General features: G+C 35.8%; 1 long non-coding RNA gene across 1 annotated transcript in view; it reads right to left on the minus strand.

Moving 5' to 3' along the window:
- The window catches only part of LOC130684292 (uncharacterized), a 74026-nt gene extending 64491 nt beyond the window's left edge, over nt 1–9535 (minus strand). The window contains exon 1 of the long non-coding RNA XR_008998510.1: nt 9232–9535. This is a non-coding gene — a long non-coding RNA (uncharacterized LOC130684292). The remainder of the gene's footprint in view (nt 1–9231) is intronic.
- Between the last annotated feature and the right edge of the window lie 1187 nt (nt 9536–10722).

Raw genomic sequence — 10722 nt, forward strand, 5'->3', positions numbered from 1 at the left:
AAACAATAAGGCTTCTCTCTCACTTACCAACTTTACATCTCCCTGTATGGCCCCGGAAGATGACTGGTTAGCCAGAGACGGGTAAGATTCCTCAAGGGAGGAACAACCTAAGACAGGCACAGTCGCAGGGGGCCATCTGGTGAGAAAATGGGGAGCAGCAGAGGTGAGGCTTAGAACCTCCCCCCTCATGTTCTGAGAGAAATCTTCTGCATACATGGATGTTTATTGCCCTCGTCTAGCTCGGATTAACACATAGTCTACAGGCACACACCTGATCATCTACATTTGCTCTCTTACAACACTAAACTCTGTTTTCTACCTTTATCTTGTATCTACCTACCACTTCAGCATTTTATTAAAAATAATAATAGAGAAACGTGGTATCCACATATAAATCAAGTTTAAAAATCAAATGAATATTCATATTTGAACTGACTGTGTATAGTTCATAATGCATGAACAAAACCGAAAGCTTCTGTGATGACTGCCCTTGCACTGTTCACCATGTAACTTATTCACTATGTAAGAATTTGTACTCCATGTAAGAACTTGTTCGTTATGCATCAGAAGATTGGAGACTGACGAAAATTAGGCTTGGGGTGGATTAATGATTGTGCATTGAGTATTGACCCCCCTATACAGAAATTTATTGTTGTTAACAACTATTTGATCAATAAATATGAGAGATGCCCTCACAAAAAAAAAAAAAAATATATATATATATATATATATATATATATATATATAAACAGACTTCCAATTGTAAAATAAATAAGTAACCGGGATGTAATGTATAGCATAAGGAATATAGTCAAAATATTGTAACAACTTGGTATGGTGATAGCTGGTACCTAGAATTATCATGTATATAGTTGAATCACTGTGTTGTACACCTGAAACTAATGTAATGTAATACTGTGTGTCAACTACCCTTCAATAAAAAATAAAAAATAAAAAAAAACTTAACTGCTTCAGTGGTATAATAGTTACTGAGAAGAAACGCAAAAAATGTTTGAGTTATGAAAAAATTCTTACTGCTTCTGCAAGACAAAAAAATCAGTTTGGCCACAACATTTTACAGATGTGAATTGGATAGACAGACTTGTTTTTTTGCCTGGTATCTTCAATATTCTTAATGATCTCCCTACTTCCATGCAAAGAAGAAATGCTACATGTTTTTTGATGGCACATAGCATTACAGGGCAAAAAGGAAAAATGAGAGCTTATAAAAAACAGTTTCTAAAGGTTAATAACAATTAATACTGAAGAAAGTAATCATCTTGATATTTAACATCTGTGAAGTTATTAAATACCTTAATAATTTAATGTTTTGATTTTTTATTTTCCATCAAAAAAGTTCCACATATAGGAAGTTCATTAAAAATAGTCACCAAAAAAAAAAAAAAGGATCCAGAACCCTTGCTTTCAACAAAATATAATTTATACTTAACAAAAAGTATAATATAAATTGTTGGAACTCATTACCAATAAAAGATTTAGAATGCATTTTGAAAATAACGCATCATTTGCTTCATTGTGTTAAAAATGAATATCCTGACTATGTGGAACTTGTTTTAAAATCTCTTCTACTTCTGTCAGCATGTGTCAGAGACACCTTACTATGAATGATAATAAAACAAAATGTAGACACAGTTTAAAAATACACATCTCCTGTAAGTAACATTATTAGTGACCCAAGCTGGATTTGTCAATTAAAAACTTTAATGCTGATAAATATGTATACACTCAAAGTGTGCATATACTCTTTTAATGTAGGGAATCACTAAACTTTGTTTAGTTATGAATAGAAGATGACAAGAGCTTGCATATGCAGCAATTTCTGTATTAATTCACCTACCATAGTCCCCCATTATCTAGGGTTTCATTCCAGTTACCCACAGGCAACCACACAGTCCGAAAGCAGATGACAAGAAGTAGCCTAATACTACATCACAGTGCCTACATCATTCACCTCACTTCATCTCATCATGGAGGCATTTTACCATCTCACATCATCACAAGAAGCATGAGTACAGAACAGTAAGATATTCTGAGCAAGAGAGAGAAAGTCTGCATTCACATAACTTGTATTACAGTATATTGTTATAATGGCTCCATTATATTAGTGATTGTCAACTCTTACTGTGCCTAATTTATAAATTAAATTTATCATAGGTATATATGTATGGGAAAAAACAATATATATAAGACTCAGTACTATTCCCAGTTTCACCATCCACCAGGGGTCTTGTTGGAATGTGTCCCCTGCAGATAAGGGGGTCTACTGCATGTGTATACACTTAGTGAGTACATACAGTTTTTGTATCTTTTTTCTGTAAGATGTCATTATTATTTTTATTAAAATATAATTTCATGTCTTTGAATCTAATTTAAAAATGGACTTGTATTTTTTTATGTCTTTTCTTAATTTTTTTAGCAATCCATTTTTAGTGTCTTTTACAAAAGTCTGTTATGGATTGGAAATTACAAAAAAAAAGAAAAAGATATGTAATCCCAGTAGTTTGAGAAATGCTGATCTAGATCAGCATTATTTATTTATGATAAAATAAATAAAAATATTAGGTTTAACCAGATGAAACTGACAATAATTGACAATTTTGACCTTCAAATGGCAATTTCATACAGTTTAATCTAGTGCATTTCACAGAGCCTATGTTCTGACATTTATATACTTTGATTTCAGATAAACCCCTGAATTCTTCTTCTGGGCCTATTTATTTTTGCTTTATATACACATCTCTCAGGATTGGTTTGGTTCCCCAATATCCAACTAAATGAGAAGGGGGACAAGAGCTGCTACAGGCAGGCTCACTGGCAACAGCATGGAATGTCAACTAGGAAAGAGATGTGGAAACTATAAAAAGTAAAGAACAGCTATCTGGGGCTCTTTAATGACAGGGTAAATGGCCCAATACCTCTCAGTAGGCCCTGGAAGCATCACTGAAACCATTTACACTTAAAATGCTAAGTAATCAAGAAAATAAAAAATTATCCTATTACTTTGATTAGGGTGGGGGACAAGAATATGTAACACATTTTGGGTTCAAAATGTCTAACAGTTTTTTTAGCTTAAAGGTGTAATTCCTGAGTTCACCAGAGAATTAATCTATTTGGACAACTGTATTCCCAAATGGATTAAGGAATTTCTAAATGGCAACAGAACTCATAATCATCAGTATTCAGATATCAGACCAAGCATTATTTAAAACAACACACACACTTTCCCACACAAAACCATGAGTATAATATTAATCACAATTAGTAGTTTCCCTTCACACAGATTCAGCTTCCAGGAAGATTAGAGCTGGATAACAAGACTGATTGTCTTGCTAAAACCTGGTTAAGCCTGGTTGAGATGGTGAGACCCCTCCCTCTTATACATTCATTGATCCATTTGAAACTCCCTTAGTATGTCCTTCGTATGGAGAACATGATGATGAAGTTTGCAATAATTGAAAAGAATCTTACAGTAAAGGGAGGTCCACCACACCCAGGCCCCTTACACACATCCATATAGCATCCACATTGGGTGGTCAATTGAGAACTACTCTACCCAAATCCCAGCTGGATAAGCAAGTGCTACTGGCCTAGAGCCAAGTCATTCTGAATGCTGCATGAGGAAGAATAGGATTAGATTGGAGGACAAGACTGCAAGGGCAGATCACATTAGGTAATTTGTAAAATTCAGGTAAGAGACTGCATAGTGGTACTCCTAACTAAGGTGGGTAATGGAGTACAGAGTTGTCAGCAGGTTAAACCACAGAGCATGGGGATTGGATGAAAGAGAAGAGCTCAAATGATTTCCACATTTCTGGCTTAAGTAAATGGAAAGGTGGTACAGGCATTACTGATTTTTGGAGAAAAAAGAGTTTAGGGAGAAAAGTACGTTTCACTTTTTATGTGTTTTTAAGATACACTTGTGAGATATCAGAATATATTCAAAATGGATATGCTTTTCTTACTCAGAGAAGAAATAGAAATTTGAGGAATGTTTAGAATTACAATGTTTCACAGCTCACTCTTAAATTAATTTTATCTAGTGCAAATAGACAGAATTCAATATCCTGTATTTTAGTACCAAAGATGCTGCAAACTAGCTGTATAACTGGAGATATCACCTACCCTTTCTTAGTTTCCAGTTCCTCGTGGAGATAGAAATTATACTTCCTTCATAGGATACAGAATTCAACTATGAGCATTTTGAAAATAGGAGAGGCAAACCAATATCTGGAGTTACAGTTGCCTCTTATGCTTTTGAATAACAAAACGAAAAAGCCATTTATTTTGTTTCCTAAAATTGAAGGAGACAAGATTAAAAACAAAGAATCCTTTAAAAAAAAGTTTTAAAAGAGAAATTTATTGCAATCATTTTTAAAAGACTCAATATCGGTTTTTACAAGTACAACAAATCATAGATTTTAAATAAAAAGAACAAACTCTCCTGAGTTCTTGTTTTATTAAAGCTTTTTACGTTTTAAAAATTAAACAGTTCACCGCAGATTTTTCTGTTACTATTTTGCAAGATGTTGGAAATATTAAATATAAAAGCTATCATCATTAAATAAAATACTTTGTAACTTAAAGGGAGTAGCATAGAGTTACCTGCATGTGCTTTTGTGCTTTTTTTTGTGATCAATGCAATTTATTGATAAGTAACCAATATTTTTTCCTTTTATTATCTCAGAGTCCTACATTTTGTCTATTTTTATGATTTTTTGAAATATAGTTGATATAGAATATAATACTGGTTTCAAGTGTACAACATAGTGATTTGACAATTATATACATTACTAAATGCTCACCGTAAGTATAGTTACCATGTGTCACTATACAAAGGTATTACAAAATTATCAGCCATATTCCCTGTGATCCCCTCCTTTATGGCAACCAACAGTCCATTGTGTGTGTCTATGAATCTATTTGTCTTGTTTGTTTTATTTTTTTGATTACACACATAAGTGAAATCATACTGCATGTGTTTTTAAATCAGAGGATCTGAATTCTAATTCTGTCTCTACCAGTTAATGGTGGCCTGAACTTGGACACATTACTTAAATATTCTGAGCCTGGGTTTCCTAATCAGTAAAATGTAAATAAGAACAGTATCAACCATAAGTGGTTAGGAGGATTAAATGAGATAATATATGTAAAGCATTTAGCACTGTATAAAATGGCAAGAGATATGCCATGAAATCAGAAAGAAACATGGTTAGGGTATGTATAAAAAACTGATGAGCCTCGACAGTAATCAAATTAAAGAAGTTTTTGTTTTATTTTGTTGTTAATAGAACTTAGTGCTGGCAAGGACAGATAGGGAAGAATTCTACTATTACTAACACAAGAGCAAATAGATAAAACCTTCCTGGAAAACAACTGCATAATATGGTGTCAAAAGCCTTAAAAATATTGATACTTTTTGACACATCATCCCATTTTTAAGAATTGTTCCATAGAAAATAATCAGATAAGAGTTGCGGAACTATATGTAAATTCAGAAACTACCAGAGTGTTCACCTATAGAGGAATAGCTTAATAAATTATGGCACATCACTAAGAAGTTCTGAACAGATGCCCTGAAAAAAATTCACTTCTGTGGTATTCTTACACAAAATGCATAACCTAAATTTAATCATGAGAAAATGTCATATAAGTCCAAATTGAAGGACATTCTACAAAATAAATCAAGGTAATGATAGGCAAAGAAATTTGGAGGAACTATCCCAAACTGGAGGAGATTAAGGAGACATTACAATAAAATGCAATGCATGATCCTAGGCATTAGTAGAACAAATGGTAAAATTTGGATAAGATCTGGTTAATAGTACTGTATCATAGTTAATTTTCTGGTTTTGACCATTGTATATGACTCTGTAAGATGTTAACATTTGCAAAAGCCAAGTGAAAAGTTTAGGAAAATTTCAAACTACTTTTGCAACTTTTGATAAGTTATTTCAAGATGAAAGTTTAAAAATAAAAAGTTAAATAATGGTACATTCACACTGTGATTATGTGGCCATTAAAATGTTTATAAAACATCTTAATAACATTAGAAAATGCTCACTATATAGCATTGTGGAGCAAAAAGCAACCCAGATTGTGAATTTGATTATAAAGTATAAATTTGACTATGTAAATTACACAGAACATGCACTGAAAACTAAAGCCCAGAAAGAACCCACTAAAATGTCAAGAGCGGTTATCTCTGAATAGATTACAAGTGATATTTTCTTTATTCTTTTTGTACATTTATGTTTTCTAATTTTTTCTTCAATGAGCATCTACCACTTCTAAAATTAGAAAAATGTTATTTTTTAAAACACTCCCATGAATTCTGTATCACAAAAATTCATTTAGACATATTTCTTCGGCTTTGTTTTAATAAAAAAATTTTCCAATACTTCAAATTTTTACAACTATGATTTTGATAAGCCAACAATGATAAGTCTTGGTTTATGTGAGTTCCTTAATTTAACATCAGAAACCAAAAATGCTTAATGGTTTCACCAGCAATTTGGAGATAAATTCTTGGCACTATGCCCCCCCCAAATCCTGTGGAACTCAAATGTTGAAATAATTGCTTCATTTCCACTAAATAACTGGAACCATTCCCTGAGTCATCAGAGACTCAAATCTACCAGAAACAGAAACCTAATCATTTCTCCTCAGCCTAACACAAGTCAAGAGGAGAATGCATTTGTGCCAGAGATCTTACTGGGAGACAGTTCAAGGATGCCAGCCACCAGGTGTCTTGGACACCTATGCTTCATATGACAACCTTGTGAGTAATCAAGATATTTCACAATGTACAACTGAGGGGGTACATAGAATGGTTCCCTGTATCAAAACAACTCCTTCATGAGATAATGTAAAGGACTTTTGTACCCATGTGTCTGCTCCCTCCCTTCAGGCACTGGCCTTTCCACAGAATTTCCTAATATTCCCCTAAATATATTTCAAAAACTCCTCCCATCCCTACCCTGACAAAATTAATAGGCCCCAGTTCATCTCTCCAGACTTCCCACTCCCTGCCTCACAGCCAACTCTAGCCACAGCTCTGAGGTTGGTCCACTTTTGCATCCTTACCTCCCCATTAGTCTTAGTTTTCAACTACTACAACTGCATCCTTACTGTGTCTGTAATAACCTCTCTTTGCAGGCCAAACCTGATTTACCAGCTCCCAAAGCCTAAAGTACCAACTGCTTGGTCATTCAATCCACTGCTACTCTCCTGGACCCTCGTAACTTTATCAGCTGCCTCCTGACCCTTAGTACACCGCCCAAGACCCATCTGCATCATCTGTTCCCTACACTCTTGATGCCTGGAAGCCCCATCTCTCCACAGGTAACATGACAGGAAAGGACTAATTTGCACTGTCTCCTATTTTCTGTTTTTATTTATTTATGAGTGGCCTTGTTCCAGAAAGGAACATCTACTTTGAGCTTAACATGTTTTATCAGACAGGATTCTTAATCCGTGCAGCTTTTTATCTGCCCCAAGAAACATAATGGGGTCCTAAGACCCTTTCTTAGGCCAACAATAGTGGTAGAGGCCATTCTTTCACCAAAAGAAAAACAAAAGCAAAGCACTGATCTTGAACTACAAACTGGAAGCCAGGTAAAATACTAAGACAGCAAAGCCAGCAACTTGTGATCTTCCAGGGTCTGTACTGCAGATGCTACCACACAGATGATGCTCTCCTGCTCCCCCTACTGGACATCTAGATTCTGCTGCAGCTCTGCCGAAGTCCACAACCTGAGGCTGATCTGACACCCATTTATGACTGAGAAGGTAGAGCCTAAACATTAAGGAGAAGCCACACTTGCTAGTCACATTTCATTAACTTCAATGCCATAATACCTCACAGTGAAAAAAGGTGTGAACCACTTGTTAGACTGGTGTCTGAGTCCCATTCTGTTACTTTCTAGCTATCTGATATTAGAAAAGTTATTCTGAGTTTCCCTGGACTTAAGTTTTCTCATCTATAAAACGCAGGTGATAATATTTAACCCTATGTGGTTGATGTAAGGATTATATGAGATAGTTCTCCCATGACTTCCAAATGGCACCTAACTGCTTGGCACCCCACTAACTTCACCTATGAAATGATAGTAATACCTACACAGTCTACTTGTCTGAGCTTGTCGGGCCCAATGAGAGAACATGTGTGTCAAAGCATCTTACAAATCAGGAGGTGCTACGCTAATTAATTCATCAGTAACAATATGACCAGCCTGGTACTTTGATGAAATGCTAGTTTCAATCCTTACAGTTTTATAAGCTTGTGGCTGAAACAAGCCTGCACGAGAATAACTATGCTTCAAAGCACAAAGTGGCATATTCATTTTATAGAAAAAGAACAACAGGATCATTAAGAAAAGAGAAACTAGTTTTCACCTTAATTGGAGGGCATGATAGAATCACAGATGGCTTCATGAGCATGTTCATGTCAGACCAGGTTCTAGAGATAAGTAAGATTTGGGGCAGCAAAATGAGGAGAGAGTCTCTCAGACTCAGAAAAAGTGAGAGCAAAGATGCAGAGAAATGGACAAGAACTCTGGTTTGGCTGCAGCATAGGATGAAGTGCCACAGGGAGCATGAAGCTAGCAAGACAGGTTGGGGCATTCCAGTGTTCTGCCAGATTGAACTTTACAGCCAGCAATGACAAGCCAGCTAAGGTTTGTAAACAATGCATCTGAGGAAGTTTACTGAAAAGAGTGTGAAGAATGGGAAGAATGAGATGGGAAGAATAAGATGAATACAGGAAACAATCATGACAGTCAAGCAGAGATGAGGACCTGAAATGATTCATCAAGAGCTGGGGAAAAGAAAGGATGAAAAGGAAGGGCCTAATGTAAATGGAAGGCATTACAGTCATAATACAGAAGACAAGGGCCACACACTCTCTCTCAGGATTGCATATACCAAAGAAAGAATATTAGAAAGATCTCATGAACTCAGATGATCCTATTATTTTGTAACCTACAAAGACACAGAAACCATGAGATGAAGTTTTAAAGTGCTGCTCTTACAGACTTATAGAATTAAGAGGGCACAAATAGGAAGTGTGGTGAAATTACCTAGCATCTGAGTAGGTGAGTTTCAAAAATATATCTCAACAATATGCATTTAGTCAACATATACTTTGATATCTGCTTTTGACTGAAAGTTTGATAATGTCTCACAAATTACTTTATTCTTAAACAGGCTTACCTGAGAGCAGCAGCCTGTCTGCCGGGAGCTCTCCATGATCATCCTGCGCACACGAGCAGGTCACCTTGCTGCTTTTTCCAGGTAGACTGGAAAACAAGCAATGCAAATCAAGTCTTCTCAGTTCATCAGATATTATTCACACCATGGACTAAATCGAGAGAAGAAAACATGATATGGAATGGAATGATCTTACTTCTTCAGCACACTACCATGCTAGTGAAAATTAATAGAAATTAAAATAAGCCATCTCATTAAGCATCAAATTTAAATGCCCAATTGCTTAATTTGTAACTACTTTGTAGGAAAACATATTCTTCCATTTTTTACAAGTTTTTCTTTATGCTCAATGTTGAAAATAAAGAAAAAGAAAGAAGCATCACCTAATATGCTATGATCAAAATGCATCATTAATATTGGGTATGCTTCCTTCTAGTCTTTTTTCTGTGCTTTTTAAGGAGGCATGTTAAGATCAGATATGGCAGATAGAAAGATAGATACCTTGTTATTTTATTTTGCTTATCATTATAACAAATACTTTCCCATTGTTGAAAACTGGAAGAGTCTAACTCAGAACCCATATTGCTTTAAGAAGACAGCCTAAGATATTCATTAATTTAAAAGTGTAATGAAGATTTCCAGTTTCTAGTTCAACACTTAAGAGCTTGGAAGACATCACTCCAATCCTTACAACAAGTAAAAAAGCTAAACGAACCAATCAACAACCCTCCCTAGATCCATCAGAGAATTGAGGTCACAGAGCAAACCACAGACCTCACAGACTGGATAGACAGGCAAATACAAAAAAATCACAGCTTAACAGGAACAGAAACCCAGGAGCAGAAGCCCAGTGATGAAGCCAGTACCAGCAGAAGTACATAGACTATAACTGAGGAATTGCTGGAGGCTCAGTATAGTCAAGTTTGAGAATTAAAAACTCTGAAGGGCCCACTTTTAGGAAAGCCCCCATATTTTCTTGAGTTTTACCTCCAGGAGCCCCACTAGGTTCTCAGAATGAGGACGGGAGAAAAATGCCCTAGTGCTTCCAGTAGGGGGAGGGGAAATAGGACAGAGTCCAGGAAAAAACAGATAGAAGATTCCAGCTGTCTTCTCCCAGTGGAGTCACACCGATAATGCTTAATTCTCTCAGAAATGGTATGTGACACATGTCAAGTGTTGCCTCTTAGGGAAGCTCACCCATGGTTCACATCCAAGGTTTTTATGGAACACCCAATGTGACTGACCTTAGCTGCCTAGTCTCCAGTCCCCTCCAGAGGTCAAGTTGATACAATGCGGCCCAGGTTTCCAGGTGAAAAAAACATGCTCACCATAAATCACATTGGTAGAATAGACTACCAGGCATGACCCAAGACCCCAGGTAAAACAAATACATTCTTACCAGGCAGGATATTCCAAGGGCTGAGAATTAGAAGTTAACTTTCAGGTGATGATCAAAGACCAGTTCTAAAGACTTTTAGAATGTATGGGGTTTGG

The sequence above is a fragment of the Manis pentadactyla genome, chromosome 7, assembly GCF_030020395.1.
Source record: "Manis pentadactyla isolate mManPen7 chromosome 7, mManPen7.hap1, whole genome shotgun sequence".
Taxonomy (NCBI): Eukaryota; Metazoa; Chordata; class Mammalia; order Pholidota; family Manidae; genus Manis; species Manis pentadactyla.